The sequence below is a fragment of the Salvelinus alpinus genome, chromosome 20 (assembly GCF_045679555.1).
Source record: "Salvelinus alpinus chromosome 20, SLU_Salpinus.1, whole genome shotgun sequence".
Taxonomy (NCBI): domain Eukaryota; kingdom Metazoa; phylum Chordata; class Actinopteri; order Salmoniformes; family Salmonidae; genus Salvelinus; species Salvelinus alpinus.
The window spans coordinates 42,209,865-42,230,503 of record NC_092105.1 but is presented as its reverse complement, the minus strand read 5'-3'; the positions used below and the strand labels follow the sequence as shown (position 1 = coordinate 42,230,503).

Sequence of the window (20,639 nt, the reverse complement as noted above, 5' to 3'; positions counted from 1 at the left end):
CATCAAGAGGATCTTCCTGGATGATGTATTGTGGGAGAGAGTTGTAAGCAGCCTGAAACTACTGAAACCTATAGCAGTAGCCATTGCATGGATTGAGGGAGACCATGCCATACTGTCTGATGTTCAGGCTCTGCTTGCAGGTGTAATAGAAGAAATCCGTACTGACCTGCTCACTTCACTGTTGCTCCAAGCAGAGGAAACTTCAGTTCTGAAGTACATCAAAAACCGTGAAGACTTCTGCCTGAAGCCCATACACGCCACAGCGTAAATGTTGGACCCCAAGTATGCTGGCAAGAGCATCCTGTCTGGTGCAGAGATCAACAAGGCCTAAGGTTTCATCTCTACCGTTTCTCGCCACCTTGACCTGGATGAGGGCAAGGTTCTTAGTAGTCTGGCGAAGTACACTTCCAAGCAAGGGCTTTGGGATGAATATGCAATATGGCAGTCGTGCCAACATATCTCATCAGCCACCTGGTGGAAGGGACTTTGTGGATCTGAGGCTCTTTCCCCTGTTGCCTCCATCATCCTCCAAATCCCACCAACATCAGCCGCCTCAGAGCGCAACTGGTCCTTGTTTGGGAACACACACACCAAAGCACGCAACAGGCTGACCGATACAAGGAGTGAAAAATTGGTGGCCATCCAGGCAAATTTGAGGCTTTTTGTGCCTGACAACGAGGCATCCTCAAGAAGTTTGGAAAGTGACAGTGAAGATGAGGCCTCAGAGTGATGTTAAAGAGGTGGACATTGAGGAGGTCCAGGGAGAAGACATTGAAGCCTGAGAGGAAGACAACCAAAGCTTTAGTTTCTAGACTATCATTTTACAGATGTATGTTGAAAACATTTTTGGGAGATGCGATGGATCATTGGGGATCATTCAATATTCCCTTTCTTTTGTTGTTCAGTGAAATCATCCCATGTGAAGAGTCAACTCATTTAATTGAAGTTCAATTCGTAACTACATTTACATTTTTTATTTCTATTGGAAGGATTTAATCATTTGCAATTATGTCTACTAATGATAAGGTAAAAGGTTTATATTTCTGTCTCCATATGATATGGTAAGTATATCAATGCAAAAAACATCTACATTTAAATGGTATTAATATTAATTCCCATATATTCCTGTTAATTCCCATATATTATAGTTAATTCCCACGGAAAGTTTCCACCCCTGAATATTCCCCAAAATGTGCAACCCTAGTCACAACGATTCATCGATACGTATGCTATGATGCTGGTAAAGTTGTCTCGCACACCTACAGTGCTGGTTATAAACAAAACCTACTGTAGCTAGCTCATGGATGCAAACAATGTTCTTCCCATAAAACATAGAAAAACGACATAATCTGTTTCAGTAGCTATTGTTAGCTAGCAAACTATATAGCTAGGTGTCATCATCTAAAATAACCCACATTTTTAAGACAGTTCTTATTTGATTAATGGTGGTGTTACCCATCTTTGTGAATCTAGCCACAATAAGGATTAGCCACAATATTGGACTTTGCGGTTAGCCTTCAAAATGAAAGTATGTCATTGACAGTGATGCAAATGCATAGAAATAATATAATTATGCCATAATTGAATAGATCATACTAAACGAGGTTGGAATGTTGTTATATAAAATCAACAAAAGACAATAATTTGTTAATTTGACAAAAATCTGTTGAAATCTCACTGGATGTATTATAATTTAGAATTGCATTGAGTACATACTTATTTCACTGTACAGCCTTACCTATGGATTGTGGATCAATGACATGGGGTATCAGTCTACTTAGTGACACCCAGAGAACATTAGCATCGTAGCTCTTATTATGGGACTCTGAAACAACTGTGAATTGAGCCACATTTATTGTCAACCTATGTGAATTGAACACTATTCTCGAGGAAAAACAATACTGCGTGGATGTTTTGGAGTCTGATAACTCTGAGGAGGAAGTTGGGAAAAAATGTATTGGGTATTGAATAGACTGATACCCCATTTAATTGATCCCCAATCCTTAGGTAAGCTGTACAGTGCAATATGAATGTCAATACACACAATAGGCTGATTGGGCAGGTGATTTCACACTGTCCCAGTCCCACGATAAGAGCTACAATGCTAATATTTGCATAAACTCTTCACAATTGTGGTCTGTGGGTATCACCAAGTAGACTGATACCCCATTTTATTGCTTCACATACCAACCTTGTTTAAAATGATCTAGTCTAAATATGGCATGATTCAACCAGTTGTAACCTTCTGCATCACTTTCAAAGAGGTACTTTTATTTTGAAGGCAAACAACAAATTCCACTGTTGTGCCTAATCCTTATTGTGGCTAGCTTCAGAACCATAACCCGGTCAGGTCGCGCATCACTAGCCAGATGAAGCTAGCTGGCTGCTTATAATGTTAGCTTTGGGCAACAGGGTTAAGTAGCTGGCTAGCTATTTATTTTCATGAACTGAAGTTCAATTTCAATAGGCGAACAACAATACTTACTCACAAGGATTCCTAAATCATTGCTAAGAATAGTGAAAATTACTGCAGTTTTTACTGGTTATTGTTTTCAGCCTGGTTGTATTGGTGCTAGCTCTATACCAAGCTAATGCTAGCTAGCTACCCCACGAGTTGCGGTCAAACAAATAATGCTTTATTACCATCGCAGTGTTGTAAACACATCGTTCGTGGCCGGTATTTGCTTGTTTGCAGACTTTTTTGTACAGCTTTGACAGTGCTACTGATAGTAGTGGTGGTGCTTGGCTTGCATGTGCAAATTCAGAACACACAACATTCTATACTAGAACTGTGTTATTTAAAGTGTAAAATTAAAATCTTATTTAACATGTCAAATGGTGTTATTGTCAAATAGTGTTATTTGACGTGTATCTTTTTTGACACGCAAAGACCCAAACGGCGTTCCATTGTATGTTGTGAAGCTAACAGCAGTGTGTAACTCCGGTAGGGCAACATCTGAACAATAGCGCACTTGGTAACGTTAGTGTGTACCGGTGCTTGACCAGTCGCGAAAGCCAACATCATCCACGACAGAGAACGGTTGATTGTCAAGTGCAATGAATTCAATTATCTTGGCGTTAATGGATTTCGGCTTTGAATTGTCTCACTCTTTCAAATGACTGCTCGACTTGTTGACTGCCCGATCCACACAGCATACATTGTGGGCTGGGCTAGGTTAGGAATGCTGTGTTGCAGGTCTAGCGCAAAATTTTATGTGGAGTCATTACGTCATGTACCTACGTTATATAGGTATGCACATCTGCTTTGAGATCATTTTTTCACATCGGTGTTAAACTAGACATCGGCCCGACACGATGTTGCCATTTTTAGCTAATTTCGGCCAATTCCGATATGTTCACCGATATATTGTGCATCCCTAGTAACTACAATGTTGTTGATCCATCCTCAGTTTTCTTCTATCACAACCAATAAACTCTGTAACTGTTTTAAAGTCACCATTGGCGTCGTGGTGAAATCCCTGAGCAGTTTCCTTCCTCTCCGGCAACTGAGTTAGGAAGGACACCTGTATCTTTGTAGTGACTGGGTGTATTGATACCCCATACAAAGTGTAATTAATAACGTCACAATGCTCAAAGGGATATTCAATGTCTTTATTTTACTCATCTACCAATAGGTGCCCTTCTATGCGAGCCATTTGAAAACCTCCTTGGTCTTTGTTGTTGAATCTGTGTTTGAAATTCACTGCTCGACTGTTGCTCGATGTCCACCAGATGCGTTTGTTTTGTCGGATGTCTAGCCCACATTTTCTGTACATAACACACATGTGCTTCGCTTTTCAACAGGCTAAAAGCTAGCTAGTTGGAGTCTGTGTGTACTTTCGATTTGTACCACGGCACAGAAAAGTAACGCAGCCTAGTCGGGCACCCAAAACGTAGCACTGCGGACTGCTCCATTAACAATAAATTACTTCCGCCGGAATGCAAAGAGTTTGATGCTTTTGGTGGACATGAGGTGTGAACACTATTATTGCACACAGAGTGAGTCCTTGCAACTTATTAAGCACACTTTAACTCCTGACTTCAGGCTTGCCATAACAAAGGGGTTGAATATTTATTGACTGAAGCCATTTCAGCTTTTCATTTTTAATACATTTGTAAAAAAAAAAATAATAAAAAATTCCACTTTGACATCATTGTGTGTAGGCAGTGACAAGAAATTAAATTAAATCATTTTAAAATTCAACCTTTAACACAACAAAATGTGGGAAAAGTAAAGGGGTGTGAATACTTTTTGAAGGCACTGTAGCTAACAACCTGGTAACTTGACAGTAGGTCTAAGCAAATTTGATGGCCACAGGAATAATTAAAAGGGTCAGCTAGTCATGAACTGTGTTTTGGTGTAGTACATGCACAGAATGTTTAGAAAACGGGAGCAAGCATCCAGGGGATAGGGCAAACAGGGCGCCAGGTCACTGGTTTTCCCCCCGTGATATCGCGATACTACTCGGTATCGTGATACTTGACCTGGTATCATATCATTAGAAATATTTTATTATCATGACAACACTACATGAGAGCAGGGGTTGGAACCAAAATAATTTTCCAATAATTTAATTCAGAACAGAACCTCTAAGTTCTGAACTGGTTCAAACCAGTTCTTTCTGTTCCTTTTTTAACTTGTGAAATCAACAGTATTTTGCTCATTAAATTACTTCAGCAATCAGTGCGGATAGAGCAGGCAAGCTAGTTGTTTACATGCATAATGAACAGACAAGTGTAGCCTGTGGCGAAAGATGCGACAGAAATTATGCAGGTGGGGAGAAAGCGAGAGAGGGTTGAGGAGGAGGCTTGAAGTGCTTGACATCTTATGACATGCATTATCTGAATTAGGTCCACAGAATTATACCTAGCATGAGCGGCTTCAATTATGGAACTTTATGTCCTTTGAGCTAGCAAGCTAACAAACTTGTGTGTGCACAGCGGCACCAGAATTTAAAACACATCTTACCTTTTTGTTGTTAATAAATTCAACATGAAACGTGATATCTACACTCTTAGAAAAAAAGGTACTATCTACAACCTAAAAGGGTTCTTCGGCTGTCCCCACAGGATAACCCTTTGAACATCCCTTTTTGGTTCTGGGTAGAACCCTTTTGGTTCCAGGTAGAACTCCTTCGGGTTCCATGTAACATCCTTTCCACAAAGGGTTCTACATGGAATCCAAAAGGGTTCTACCTGGAACCAAAGCAGGGTTCTCCAATGGGGACAACCAAAGAACCATTTTGGAACCCTTAACTAGCATTGAAAAAGTTAATCCATTCTTCTCTAGCTAATTAAAAATCTATATCCCTATCTTCTGAATCATGCTTGTAATGTCAGTACAGTAGCCTATGCTTCGGAGGGGCAGGTATGCTAAACACACACAGGCAAAGATTTTCAGCTGGCAGGCAGACACTGGAATACATTTCTGATGTATGTATATGCACTTTGTTGTGTTTTTTCGTGGGACTAGAAAAAAATGCCTGGAACGTAAAATAATTATATTAACCAGTTTCCATGCCTTTAAAATAATGGTTCTGTTCCGGAATAGTCTGGATCACTTGCGTTCCCGGTTCTGTTTCTGTTTTTTGAAATTGTTTGTTATTTTCCAGTTTTCGGTTATGTTCCCTGAACCAGTTCCAACCCCTGTATTAGAGTGCTGAGTTGTGGTCTTTTTCTTAGAGGTATATAGGCCTATATATTACTAAAAGTTCAGTGTGAGGTAGTCTAATAATAAACCTCTGTTGCTGTGGTGATGAGTGGCCATGAAGTCTTATCCGCAAACTGTCTAGGCTAAGCTCAGGCTGAACACCTGTGGAATGTTCATCAGCCAAAACCCAGGAGTGATTTATTAGACGTGCACATCTGCTTTAAACAAAGGGAACGGCTCGGAGTCCCTATGACGTCAGAGTCCTGACTATTGCTTTTTTTCCTAAGATGCCAATTCCATGAAATGTCTTACTGACCTAGAAATCCCTACAATAGAAACTCATGTAGGGATTTGAAACTGGTGAAGATGCTGTGTGTTAAGAGAAAGTCTGTAGAGTGTCGTTCCATTTAAATTCAATCACTTTTTGACCGCACCCCCTTTTGATTGAACAAAACTTCCCATACATATTTGCCCATGGTAGAAGTGGTCAGGAAGTGACTTTCTGGACATGAATGCCCAAAAATTCAGGAGATTGTGGTAGGGCTGTGACGGTAATTGAATAACCATATAACTGACGATCATGGATGAAGACCGTCATAAAATTAAAATAACCGTCAAAACTGTTTAAATAGGCCTACATACATTTTTGGAAAAAACATTTAGTTAACTTTATTGTCATGTAGATAAACTTTACCTAATAGCGGGAGTATTTACTAATGGCTATAAGCAATTGTTTTGATAACTTAGTCTATTAAACTTTCTCTATCTCTTCCTCTTTCCAACTGTAGTTTGATGCTCCAGCAGCTAAACCGCTAGATGCGCAGGGGTGTAGAATCGCTAGCCTATAGGCAGGCTATGGCACTTGATGGGTGGACTTTCTTTTAACATTCTTTTTGACATTTTCATTGCTTGCTAGTAAAATAAATAAATCATTCTTCTTTAAAAAAAAGGTTGGATGTGTCTGACTATTAATTATTAAACAGCAGTCAAGAAGGTTATTCTGGCTCGGAAGCCTATAATGCGCCAATTATGTGTCAAATGGACAATGCACCATGTGTAGCTTAGAGCTTATTTTACATCATCTGAAGTGTTTGTTGTGCCCGCCATCGGTTGAGACATAGCATGCTCTTGAATGCAGGGTGGGTATAATGTTTTGGCTGATAGGGCTAAATGTACTAAACTGGGAATAAAATTGCAATTTCAACTTTCAAATGGTACCACAAAGATGGTTGGAGGTCCACACATCAGAAAATGTTGACTTGAATGGGAATAGCAGTTGTTTTAAATTATACTGTCAATCTTCCATAAGAAACTTATTGAAATCATAGAAATATATATATAATAGAATATACATTCCCATTTAAGATTACATTTGATGGAGTGGACCAGCGGTCATCTTTTTGTTAGTAATTGGAAGTTAAAATGACAATTCAAATTAAATGGTGTACCAGCTAAATTGCAGTGTTCTGAAGGGATAGGTACATTCTATGAATTATATTTATATTATTGAAATGACACTCACCCTGTATTCAAGAGCATACTGTGTCTAAGATACCAACATATGCAAAAATGCAAAAATTGGAGTTTCCGTGTTTAAGATAATTGACGTTAAAGCTGCAATATGTCACTTTTTGGGCGACCTGACCAAATTCATTTAGAAATGTGAGTTATAGATCTGTCATTCTAATTCAAAGCAAGTTTAAGAAGCGGTGGATATATTCTATGTGTGCCATTTCTATGCTTCCCATTCTTCCCAGTTTTGTTTTTGTGTCTTTTGTTTTTTTACACCAGCTTTAAACAGCTGAAAATACATAATCTTTGGTTATGGAAAATGTATTTCAGAGTGGTTTAGATGGTACAATGATTCTCTACATTACAGTGAACTCGGAAAGTATTCAGACCCCTTCCCTTTTTCCACATTTTGTTACGTTACAACCTTATTCTTAAATGGATTAAATCTACACAAAATACCCCATAATGACAAAGCGAAAACAGGGTTGTAGAAATGTTTATACATTTATTACAAATAAAAAAACGAAATACCTTATGAGACTCGAAATTGAGTTCAGGTGCATCCTGTTTCCATTGATCATCCTTGAGATGTTTCTACAACTTGATTGGAGTCTACCTGTGGTAAATTAAATTGATTGGAGATGATTTGGAAAGGCACACACCTGTCTATATACAGTTGAACTCGGAAGTTTACATACACCTTAGCCAAATACATTTAAACTCAGTTTTTCACAATTCCTGACATTTAATCCTTGTAAAAATTCCCTGTCTTAGGTCAGTTAGGATCACCACTTTATTTTAAGAATGTGAAATGTCAGAATAATAGTAGAGAGAGTGATTTATTTCAGCTTTTATTTCTTACATCACATTCCCAGTGGGTCAGGAGTTTACATACACTCAATTAGTATTTGGTAGCATTGCCTTTAAATTGTTTAACTTTGGTTTAAACATTTTCGGGTAGCCTTCCACAAGATTCCCACAATAAGTTGGGTGAATTTTGTCCCATTCGTCCTGACAGAGCTGGTGTAACTGAGTCGGGTTTGTCGGCCTCCTTGCTTGCTTTTTCAGTTTTTCTAATTATCTATGGGATTGAAGTCAGGGCATTGTGATGGCCACTCCAATACCTTGACTTTGTTGTCCTTAAGCCATTTTACCACAACTTTGGAAGTGTGCTTGTGGTCATTGTCCATTTGGAAGACCCATTTGTGACCAAGCTTTAACTTCCTGACCGATGTTTCTTGACTATATCCCTCATGATGCCATCTATTTTGTGAAGTGCACCAGTCCCTCCTGCAGCAAAGCACCCCACAACATGATGCTGCCACCCCCGTGCTTTACGGTTGGGATGGTGTTCTTCGGCTTTCAAGCCTCCCCCTTTTTCCTCCAAACATAACGATGGTCATTATGGCCAAACAGTTCTATTTTTGGTTAATCAGACCAGAGGACATTTCTCCAAAAAGTATGATCTTTGTCCCCATGTACAGTTGCAAACCGTAGTCTGGCTTTTTTATGGTGGTTTTGGAGCAGTGGCTTCTTCCTTGCTGAGCGGCCTATCAGGTTATGTTGATATAGGACTCGTTTGACTGTGGATATAGATACTTTTGTACCTGTTTCCTCCAGCATCTTTGCAAGGTCCTTTGCTGTTGTTCTGGGATTGATTTGCACTTTTCGCACCAAAGCATGTTCACCTCTAGGAGACAGAACGCGTCTCCTTCCTGAGAGGTATGACGGTTGCGTGGTCCCATGGTGTTTATACTTGCATACTACTGTTTGTACATATGAACGTGGTACTTTCAGGCATTAGGAAATTGCTCCCAAGGATGGACCAGACTTATGGAGGTCTACAATTTTTTTTCTGAGGTCTTGGCTGATTTCTTTTGATTTTCCCATGATGTCAAGCAAAGAGGCACTGAGTTTGAAGGTAGGCTTTGAAATACATCCACAGGTACATCTCCAATTGACTCAAATTATGTCAATTAGCCATAAGCTGATTAGAAGCTTCTAAAGCCATGACAATTTTCTGGAATCTTTCAAGCTGTTTAAAGGCACAGTGAACTTAGTGTATGTAAACTTCTGGCCCACTGGAATTGTGATACAGTGAAATAATATGTCTGTAAACAATTGTTAGAAAAATTACTTGTGCCATGCACAAAGTAGATGTCCTAAACAACTTGCCAAAACTATAGTTTGTTCACAAGAAATTATGAAGTATACTGTTTTACTATTTTTCAAATGTGCTGTGATGTTTTACATGACGTTTTAACCTTTCTAATAGCATAGTATCCACAGATTGTGAGCAAACGATGAAAACCATTCCTAAAAGTATTATTATGTTTATTGATTGACTATGGCTTTCCAAATTGCCCAACACTGCCAATTTTAGGGTTAATTTGAAATGAATGTTCATTTTTTTTAATGGACACGAGGGGAGACAGAGAGCTGGTTTCAGGTTCAGGGCGCAGCAGGTGTTTATTGCAAAGGACCACAGGAGGAGGCAGGTAGCTGGGTCCAGGGGCAGGCAGAAGGTCATACACTGGGGGTCCAAAAGGGTAACAGTACAGGGAGGGAATAGGCTAGTAACATAGTCCGGGAGATCAGGCAATAGGTAGATAACAGGAAATCCGATAGGCTAAAGTACAGGCAGAGAATAGGCAAAAGGCGTCGTTAGTGAGGCAGGCAAAAATTATCATACACGGTAGGCGTAAATCACGGGAAAATCAGTGCTCTGAAAGACGTGTCACAAAACAAACAATACCTCACAGTGATGGGGTGAAAAGAACTGAACTAAATAGTGTGTTATAATGACATACAGATGTGTGAACAGGTGATTAGAATTCAGTTGATTGTGATCTGTAGCGTGAGCTGCGTTCAGAGGATCACCGTGTTTGAGGGTGTCAGTTGGAAGTAGACATTACATTTTTAGCCATTCCTGTCACCAGAAACAAGCTACTTAGGGGCAATACCAGAATAAATGATCTATTGATTCTGTCTCTTCGCATCAAAATTTGCAGAGCTGAGATTGTTGTAGGCCGCATATAAACTCAGCAAAAAAAGAAAAGTCCCTTTTTCAGGACCGTGTCTTTAAAAGATAATTCGTAAAAATCCAAATAACTTCACAGATCTTCATTGTAAAGGGTTTAAACACTGTTTCCCACGCTTGTTCAATGAACCATAAACAATTAAGGAACATGCACCTGTGGATCGATCGGTAAGACACAAACAGCTTACAGACGGTAGGCAATTAAGGTCACAGCTATGAAAACTTAGGACTCTAAAGAGGCCTTTCTACTGACTCTGAAAAACACCAAAATAAAGATACCCAGGATCCCTGCTCATCTGCGTGAACGTGCCTTAGACCTGCTGCAAGGAGGCATGAGGACTGCAGATGTGGCCAGGGCAATAAATTGCAATGTTTGTACTGTGAAATGCCTAAGACAGCGCTACAGGGAGACAGGACGGACAGCTGATCGTCCTCACAGTGGCAGACCACGTGTAACAACACCTGCACAGGATCGGTACATCCGAACATCACACCTGCGGGACAGGTACAGGATGGCAACAACAACTGCCCGAGTTACACCAGGAACGCACAATCCCTCCATCAGTGGTCAGACTGTCCACAATAGGTTGAGAGAGGCTGGACTGAGGGCTTGTAGGCCTGTTGTAAGGCAGGTCCTCACCAGACATTACCGGCAACAACGTCGCCTATGGGCACAAACCCACCATCGCTGGACCAGACAGGACTGGCAAAAAGTGCTCTCCACTGACGAGTCGCGGTTTTGTCTCATGGTCAGATTCGCATTTATCGTTGAAGGAATGAGCATTACACCAAGTCCTGTACTCGGAGCGGGATCGATTTGGAGGTGGAGGTCCGTCATGGTCTGGGGTGGTGTGTCACAGCATCATCGGACTGAGCTTGTTGTCATTGCCTGCAATCTCAACGCTGTGCGTTATAGGGAAGACATCCCCCTCCCTCATGTGGTGCCCTTCCTGCAGGCTCATCCTGACATGACCATCCAGCATCACAATGCCACTAGCCATACTGCTCGTTCTGTGCGTGATTTCCTGCAAGACAGGAATGTCAGTGTTCTGCCATGGCCAGCGAAGAGCCCGGATCTCAATCCCATTGAGCACGTCTGGGACCTGTTGGATAGGAGGGTGAGGGCTAGGGCCATTCCCCCCAGATATGTCCGGGAACTTGCAGGTGGCTTGATGGAAGAGTGGGGTAACATCTCACAGCAAGAACTTGCAAATCTGGTGCAGTTCATGAGGAGGAGATGCACTGCAGTACTTAATGCAGCTGGTGGCCACACCAGATACTAACTGTTACTTTTGATTTTGGCCCCCCCTTTGTTCAGAGACACATTATTCAATTTATGTTAGTCACATGTCTGTGGAACTTGTTCAGTTTATGTCTCAGTTCTTGAATCTTGTTATGTTCATACTAATATTTACACATGTTAAGTTTGCTGAAAATAAACGCAGTTGACAGTGAGAGGACGTTTCTTTTTTTGCTGAGTTTATATAGCATTCTGTTGGTGGCAAGGATTTTGTATAATAGTTTAAATTGAAAAACTCGAAGTATTGAATCCAGTGTTGATTTTTGTGTCAGCTTATATGGTGCCTTCTTGCCGTGGGCTCAAAACTAAAGAGAAAATCACACCTGCTTACTCTGATTTTGTAGTACCTCGTCTGTTTTCCTATTTGTTTCGTCAACTTTTCGGCATGTTGTCTGTGAAGTAGGCTATGGGAGTTTTGTAACTTTTTCCACCTTGTCTTCGTGATAGCGTGATAGCTGACTGACATCTGGAATCTGTCTATTTTAGATTACACTGACTCCATCGGCTGGTGAAGCGCCCAACTCCCCCTGGCTAATTCAGCCTGCACGCTTTTAAAAGTTGTACCTTCGGATGGGCCCCAGCCATCAATCTGTAAGTCTCTGCTCTCTCTTCACTTTTAATGTGCGATTATGCTTTAGTTGTGTTCTAGCCGGTCTCCAGTAGTTAGGCTCTAGTTTGCCGATCATAACCGTGGTGATTGGCTAGATTAATAGCTAGTTGGCTAAATAGCTAACGTAGATTGCTGCCTAGCTTGCTGGCTAAGATAACTACATATAGCTAATATTCTTTGATATCTAGTTAGCTAGATGGCGTAATGTGTTTCCAAAACTTTGGCGCTTCCTCCATATAAAAATAATTATTCCGAATTCTGATCGGTTGTATGTAATAACTTAAAAAATTTAAAAGTGATTTGTAGCACTGCCTTGCGACTTTTTACAGAACTCAGGATAAGACCCAGATGCAGACAGCTAGAGTCACAGATGTTTATGGACCCGTTCAGCAGGTACAGACAGACGAGAGTTGTGTCTGCGGTAGCTTACTTTTATTCCGGCTAAACACAGTTTTCAACAGCGCATAGATGAAAATAACATAGCAAATCCAGGGGTCGCATTAGCTTTCAGAAATGTGCATTTTCAAAATGCAGACCATAAAGAAATATGTGCTTTAAACAATTTCACCTGCTTTTAACATTGAAAGGCAACAGTGTTTTTTTGCTTCAATATAGTGATATGGGGCGTGCAAGTATTGTTTTCCTTCACAGAAAATACATTAGTGCAATACATTCGGCATAAAATTGTTTTCTTCAGATGACAACAGAAGTGCAATGCTATTGCTAGCAGCCACAGAAAGTATTCACACCCCTTGACTTATCCACATTTTGTTGTGTTACAGGCTGAATTTAAAATTGATTGAATTGCATTTTTTTGTCACTGGCTTACACACAATACCCAATAATTTTTTACAAATGAATAAAAAATTATAAGCTGAAATATCTTGAGTCAAAAAGTATTCAACCCCTTTGTAATGGCAAGCCTAAATAAGTGCAGAATTAAAAAGTTGCTTAACAAGTCACATAACAAGTTGCATGGACTCATTCTATGTGCAATAAGGCAAAGGGAAAGGGGTGTTTAACATGATTTTTGAATGACTACCTCATTTCTGTACCCCACACATAATTATATGTAAGGTCCCTCAGTCGAGCAATGAATTTCAAACACAGATTCAACCACAAAGACCAGGAAGTTTTTCCAATGAATCACAAAGAAGGGCACCTATTGGTAGATGGGTAAAAAAAAGACTTTCATGACTGTAATAGGAAAAAACTGAGGATGGATCAACAACATTGTAGTTACTCCACAATAGTAACCTAATTGACTGAGTGAAAAGAAAGAAGCCTGTACAGAATTAAAATATTCTAAACCTTGCATCAGGTTTGCAACAAGGCACAAGTAATACTGAAAAAAAAGGTTTTTGCCCTGCATAGAAAATGTTATGTTTGGGGAAAGTCCAATACAACACAATACAGAGTACTACTCTCCATATTTTCAAGCATAGTAGTGGCTACATCATGTTATGGAAATGCTTGTAATCTTTTTATGGAATGGAGCTAAGCACAGGCAAAAACCTAGAGTAAAACCTAGTTCAGAATGCTTTCCACCAGTCACTGGGAGATAAATTCACCTTTCAGCAGGACAATAACCTAAAACACAAGGTCAAATCTACACTGGAGTTGCTTACCAAGAAGACAGTTAATGCTCCTGAGTGGCCGAGTTACAGTTTGGACTTGAATCCACTTTGAACATCTATGGCAAACTTGAAAATGGTTGTCTAGCAATGATCAACAACCAATGTGACAGGGCTTGAAGAATAAGTGGCAAATGTTGCACAATCCAAGTGTGGAAAGCTCTTAGAGACTTACACAGAAATACTCACAGCTGTAATCGCTGTCAAAGGTACTTCTACAAAGTGTTGACTCGGGTGTAAATACTTTATTTATGTATTTCATCAAGTTAGCAGACGACACAACAGTAGTGGGCTTGATCACCAACAACGACGAGGCTTCCTACAGGGCACTCGGACTGTGGTGTCAGGAAAACAACCTCTCACTCAACGGAGATGATCGTGGACTTCAGGAAACAGCAGAGGGAGCACCCCTCTATCCACATCAAAGGGACAGCAGTGGAGAAGGTGGAAAGTTTTAAGTTCCAGACAAACTGAAATGGTCCACCCACACAGACAGTGTGGTGAAGAAGGTGCAACAGTGCCTCTTCAACCTCAGGAGGCTGAAGAAATTTGGCTTGTCATCCAAAACCCTGACAAACTTTTACAGATGCATAATCGAGAGCATCCTGTCGGGCTGTATCACAGCCTGGTACGGCAACTGCACAGCCCTCAACCGCAAGGCTCTCCAGAGGGTGGTACAGTCTGCACAGCGCATCACCTAGGGCAAACTACCTGCCCTCCATGACACCTACAGCACCCGATGTCACAGGAAGGCCAAAAAGATCATCAAGGACAATAACCACCCGAGCCACTGCCTGTTCACACCGCTATCATCCAGAAGGCGAGGTCAGTACAGGTGCATCAAAGCTGGGACCGAGAGATTGAAAAACAGCTTCTATCTCAAGGTCATCAGAATGTTAAGCAACTATCACTAACTCAGAGAGGCTGCTGCCTACATTGAGACCCAATCACTGAACACTTTAATAAATGCCACTTTAAATAATGCCACTTTAATAATGTTTACATATCTTACATTACTCATATAACATGTATATGCTGTATTTTATACCATCTATTGCGCCTTGCCTATGCCGCTCGGCCATCACTCATCCATATACTATATGTACATATTCTCAATCACCCCTTTAGATTTGTGTGTATTAGGTAGTTGTTGGGGAATTGTTAGATGACTTTTTAGATATTACTGCACTGTTGGAACTAGAAGCACAAGCATTTCGCTACACTCGCATTAACATCTGCTAACCATGTGTATGTGACCAATACAATTTGATTTGATTTGAAATGAGATATTTCTGTATTTCATTTTAAATACATTCTAAAATTATGTTTTCACTTTGTAACTATGGGGTATTGTGTGTATTTTGAATTCAGGCTGTAACACAACTATATGTGGAAAAAGTGAAGGGGTATAAAGACTTTCTGAAGGCACTGTAAGTCCTTTAGCTTACAATGAAAAGGTAAAAACGATGCATGGCCATATTTCCAATGTTTATCATAGAAAGAATGTAGCCAGCTACATTTCCTAATGTTTTGCTTGAAATGAATCTAGCATTTTAATCTGCTACTGGAGAAAACTACACTGGAGAAAAGTAGCCTACACATCAGCTATCTGGTGATCCAATGACAAGAGCAAAGATATTTCATCTGAGTTGAAGAAGTGCAACTGAAGCACGAAATTAGTCCTTTTACATTCATGATTTGGAGCGAACCCTTACTAAAGCCGAGCAGAATTTGCAATAAGAACCATTTTAGATCTGCGTTTACAAAATGCGTTTATTTGCATTTTATCTTTCCTTTTCTGCAGGAAAAAAAGCAGAATCAGAATCCAGCGTTAACACAACACCTGAAATGGAGATGGACACGGTTATTCAAATATCCGAATAGAAGTTAGTATTTGATTACTTGGGAGAGTATTAATTTTTTAGATATTTTTTTTGTGGCTTTTTGAACAATGAAAATGCTTTGTCTAAAATTCAATTAAATGATCTGTGTGACATTGCTACGTAGCCTACAAGGATAGACCATAACATTCAACTTTTTAATAAAACAACTATTTTATGACAGTTTTTATGAGTGTGCACCATAAAAAAGGCACTGGTAGCCTATACACGTTTCACACGTGTAACTTGTTGTTATCGTAGCTTGTTGTTATTGTCGGTCAATCAAAAGGATTCCATGTGTAGCAAGTGAAGTGGGAGATTTCTTTTTTAAAATTTTATTTTACATTTTTTTTAAATAATTTTTAACCCCTTTTCTCCCCAATTTTCGTGGTATCCAATCGCTAGTAATTACTATCTTGTCTCATCGCTACAACTCCCGTACGGGCTCGGGAGAGACGGAGGTCGAAAGCCACGCGTCCTCCGAAGCACAACCCAACCAAGCTTCTTAACACAGCGCGCCTCCAACCCGGAAGCCAGCCGCACCAATGTGTCGGAGGAAACACCGTGCACGTGGCCCCCTTGGTTAGCGCGCACTGCGCCCGGCCCGCCACAGGAGTCGCTGGAGCGCGATGAGACAAGGATATCCCTACCGGCCAAACCCTCCCTAACCCGGACGACGCTAGCCCAATTGTGCGTCGCCCCACGGACCTCCCGGTCGCGGCCGGCTGCGACAGAGCCTGGGCGCGAACCCAGAGACTCTGGTGGCGCAGCTAGCACTGCGATGCAGTGCCCTAAACCACTGCGCCACCCGGGAGGCCGAAGTGGGAAATTTCTAATCAATGCAAAATGAAATAAAAATGACGGAATGAAGTTGGCTAAATGAGGAGTAGGCTACAATGATCAACCAACCGGTAGGATGTTGTTGTAGACAAGGACGGGAGGGAGCACAGCAAAATAGCCTCAATTAGCCTTGCTACTTTAGCTAGCTAGCTGGCTAACTTAGCTGACTACTGTATTTACGTAAAAAAAAACAATATTTCACCTTTATTAATATTGCGACCTGGCCAAGATAAAGCAAAGCAGTGCGACAAAAACAACAACACAGAGTTACACATGCGATAAACAAACGTACAGTCAATAACACAATAGAAAAATCTGTATACAGTGTGAGCAAATAAAGTAAGGAGGTAAGGCAATAAATAGTGGCGAAGTAATTACAATTTAGCAATTTACACTGGAGTGATATATGTGCAGATGAGGATGTGCAAGTAGAAATACTGGTGTGCAAAAGAGCAGAAAAACAAAAACAAATACGGGGATGAGGTAGGTAGTTGGTTGGATGGGCTATTTACAGATAGGCTGTGTACAGCTGCAGCGATCGGTAAGCTGCTCTGACAGCTGACGCTTAAAGTTAGTGAGGGAGATATAAGTCTCCAACTTCAGTGATTTTTTGCAATTCGTTCCAGTCATTGGCAGCAGAGAACTGGAAGGAAAGGCGGCCAAAGCAGGTGTTGGCTTTGGGGATGACCAGTGAAATATACCTGCTGGAGCGAGTGCTACGGGTGGGTGTTGCTATGGTGACCAGTGAGCTGAGATAAGGCGGAGCTTTACCTAGCAAAGCCTTATAGAGGCCCTGGAGCCAGTGGGTTTGGCGACGAATATGAAGCGAGGACCAGCCAACGAGAGCATACAGGTCGCAGTGGTGGGTAGTAATCTAGCTAGCTTCTTTACAACGATTTGATGTAGTCAAGACAGGCACTAGCAGATGGTTTTATAGACAAACTTGTTGCAGCCATAGGTTATATATATACTTATATATATATACTAGTCGAGTCAGTTTGGCTACTTTCTTTCAACTTTCTCTCTCACCCTCTGTGCCACACACACAGACTGTCACACACACACACACACACACACACACACACACACACACACACACACACACACACACACACACACACACACACACACACACACACACACACACACACACACACACACACACACACACACACACACACACCACACACAGACTGTCACACACACACACGCACACTACTCCTCTCTCGCCACTCCCCACTCTTTTGCTGAAACAAGCAGAGCGCAGCGCAGCGCACCAGCGCTCTCGAGTCAAGCAGGCAAGTCTCCATTGAAGAAAAAAAGTCATTTAAAACACATGTATTTTGACTATAACATGTATTTCGACTATCCAGATATCCCCAAAAATTGTGAAATCATATTAAATGCCTATCCCTACCCTGAAATTACATAGGTTGTCATTCAACTAATAAAGCATAATATAGCGCAAGCCATTTTAGCATTTGAATGCTGAAGGTGCAGGGCAGATGTGCAGGCCGCCTACCTCACATTGATCAGCGTGCAAAGCTGGGCACAGTCCGCAGTTTGACCTGGCTACTGATATTGCCTGGGGTTGTTCGGCATGCAAAATGACATGTAGTTAAGTGACTGTCAACACAGTTACATGCTTAGTTCGACACTGAAGGAGAGGACACATCAGTTGTCACAAAAGATGAGGTATTTTCGGAAGGTAGAATATAATATGAGCAAGAAATTAGTTAATCAGCGATTCGTAACATATTAATGGATTTTTGTTCGGTTTGAGAGTGTTCCTAGTCAAGTGATGTTCAATACAATAAACCTGATACAGATTTTAAATAGATGTGGGCAGGCTGAGGCTGGCAACTAGTAACTCATAGCTAGATATCATTCTCACAATCAGATCAGTTTACAAGATCTAGATATATGTGAACTAGGCCTTCATGAGCTCACTGCTGATATTTGAGGCAGATCTTTTTTGAAACACTTTGGCTCCTCATGAAGAGAGATGGTAATCTCTGATGTGAAATGTGTTTTTCTATGGAGGCCATGTGTAAGGTAATGTTGTTTAACTGATGAACGAGGTGAGGTGTAGCATGTTGGGTAAGGGAGGGATGAGCAATGTCTTGTCTGCCAATGTCTAAAGGATAGACATGTCAGGTTGACTCCACAGCCCCAGGTACAACTGTAAATTCTGAGTAATGATCGGCCTTCAAAAACATGTCTCAACTCTTCAGTGATGTTGGGAAGCTTGGATAGGGAACAAAATCTCACACTCTTGACTGCGGACTACGCAGTGACAATTTCAAGGTGGAAGTTTATGCCCCAAAAATCACATTAGCAGTATGGAGTCAGCTTTCTCTCAAAATGATCTGAAAATTGGAACTCTTTTCAATAACAGTTCTCCTGGGTAAAATACGAGCTCGCTAATGAGTAGATTAGACTTGTCATCTTTTTTGATTTCAACATAAGCAATGTGGACATTCATTCTAGAAGAAAAATTGGGTTACTTGCCCCTAGTCACTGCTGTAAATTGTATTTGAATCTGCTTGTGACAGCATGACCAAATTTCTGCCCTAAAGGCAAGGTGAATAATCATACGATCTCAGAGAATGTCAGGCTATTTTCTCAGTATCTTCCAAAGTTTATAATTGGTTAGCTGACAATGTCATGAAAACGATGAGCACACTTCGAATGGGCAGAAGGCCTTGTGATGTTATGGCTCTGTATGGCCAGGTAGCTATCAACAATGACAAGAAACTGCATGTGGTGAATCATAAGTGGCTCGTTTCAGCTTGTTTGATCTTGTTCTTGATACCATGTCTTGTTTTGGTGTTTTGACTGATGTCTTGTCTATGCTAATATGACAAAAAATTGCTAGCTAGCTAACCAACAAATGTAATGCTATATCAACAATCTAAGCCAACCCATTTTGCCCCATAGTTGCGCACACATCGGTTTTGTTGCTAAACATCCAACCCGTCTATAAGAACACACTGCTCCAAGCGTGTTTATTTCCAAGGTAAACTACCGTACATAGACATGCAACATAAGTGGCGCCAGACAGGAACTCCTACAGTTAAACTATTTTGTATTATAACAGTTCTAGCCTAAATCCTCCCATTACACCACCAGTCATGTGGCTTTAAGATGGATGCATCCTATCATGGTCATGGTGTGACCTGTGTGCAATCTGCAGGGCAGAAAAAGTTTGCACACAACTTGAATTAGCCTATGCAGGCATTAAGAAGACATTGATGTCAGACCTCTCCATGTGACAGGGTTGTGTAGGCTACTTCAAAGGTCTAACCACATTCGGTTAACTTTGTTAACCGAAATGCTAGTATAGTACAGTTGACGGAAGTTTACATACATACAAGTCGGAAGTTTACATACACTTAGGTTGGAGTCATACATTTTTTCAACCACTCCACACATTTCTTGTTAACAAACTATAGTTTGGGGGCGCTAGAGAGCGTGCTATGTAGTAGACGTGCTTTGCTAGAGCTCCGCTCTATTTTGAAACAAATTAGTATTTATCTTAACCTCTCACAACCTATAACTTCAAACAAATATGACAAAGGGAAAAGGCACCAAAAAAGGGGGCGCTAAACAAGATAATTTGAATGAGATAGACAACGAACCAATTTCAACGTCGCCGACCCACGAGGAGTTAGCTGAAGAGGCTAGCTTCCAAGAGTTCCCCACAGATCCTACTCAAAGTGACATACTTGCTGCCATAAACTCACTAAGCAAGAGGGTGGACACAAGGTTGGCTGATATCTCAAAGAGTATTGGGACTTTGGCTGAAACTGTGAAGGCAACTAAGGGAAGGGTGCATGAGGTTGAGCAGACGACAGTCGATCACGAGGCCAGGCTACAGGACATAGAGAAACAGTGCGCAACGCTCAAAAATGACAACAAAACCCTGAAAGCCCGACTGGAAATGCTCGAGTCGCATTCAAGACGCCAGAACATCCGAATATGTGGGATCCAGGGGGATACTGAGAAAGGGAAACCCACTGAATTTGTCTCTGAGCTGATACTGGCATTGCTGGGGAGTGAACACTTCAAAACGGCCATCCTGATTGACCGCGCACACAGATCTCAGGCAACGAAGCCGGCCAAGGGCGGGCCACCAAGGCCATTCATTGTACGGCTGCACTATCCCCAGAC

The 20,639-nt window shown here is 41.1% G+C and overlaps 1 protein-coding gene across 11 annotated transcripts in view; it reads left to right on the top strand.

The window, feature by feature from the left end:
* LOC139546930 (protein TANC1-like) overlaps positions 1-20,639 on the top strand; it is a 303,586-nt gene that overhangs the window by 23,066 nt on the left and 259,881 nt on the right. For 9 of the 11 annotated variants that reach the window (XM_071355905.1, XM_071355909.1, XM_071355906.1 and 6 more), the window contains exons 2-3: positions 11,989-12,093; positions 15,551-15,632. The exons of 1 other annotated variant lie outside the window; for it this stretch is intronic. The gene's annotated coding sequence lies outside the window, so the exon portion shown is untranslated. The remainder of the gene's footprint in view (positions 1-11,988; positions 12,094-15,550; positions 15,633-20,639) is intronic. One more of the 11 variants, XM_071355900.1, reaches the window with a different exon arrangement.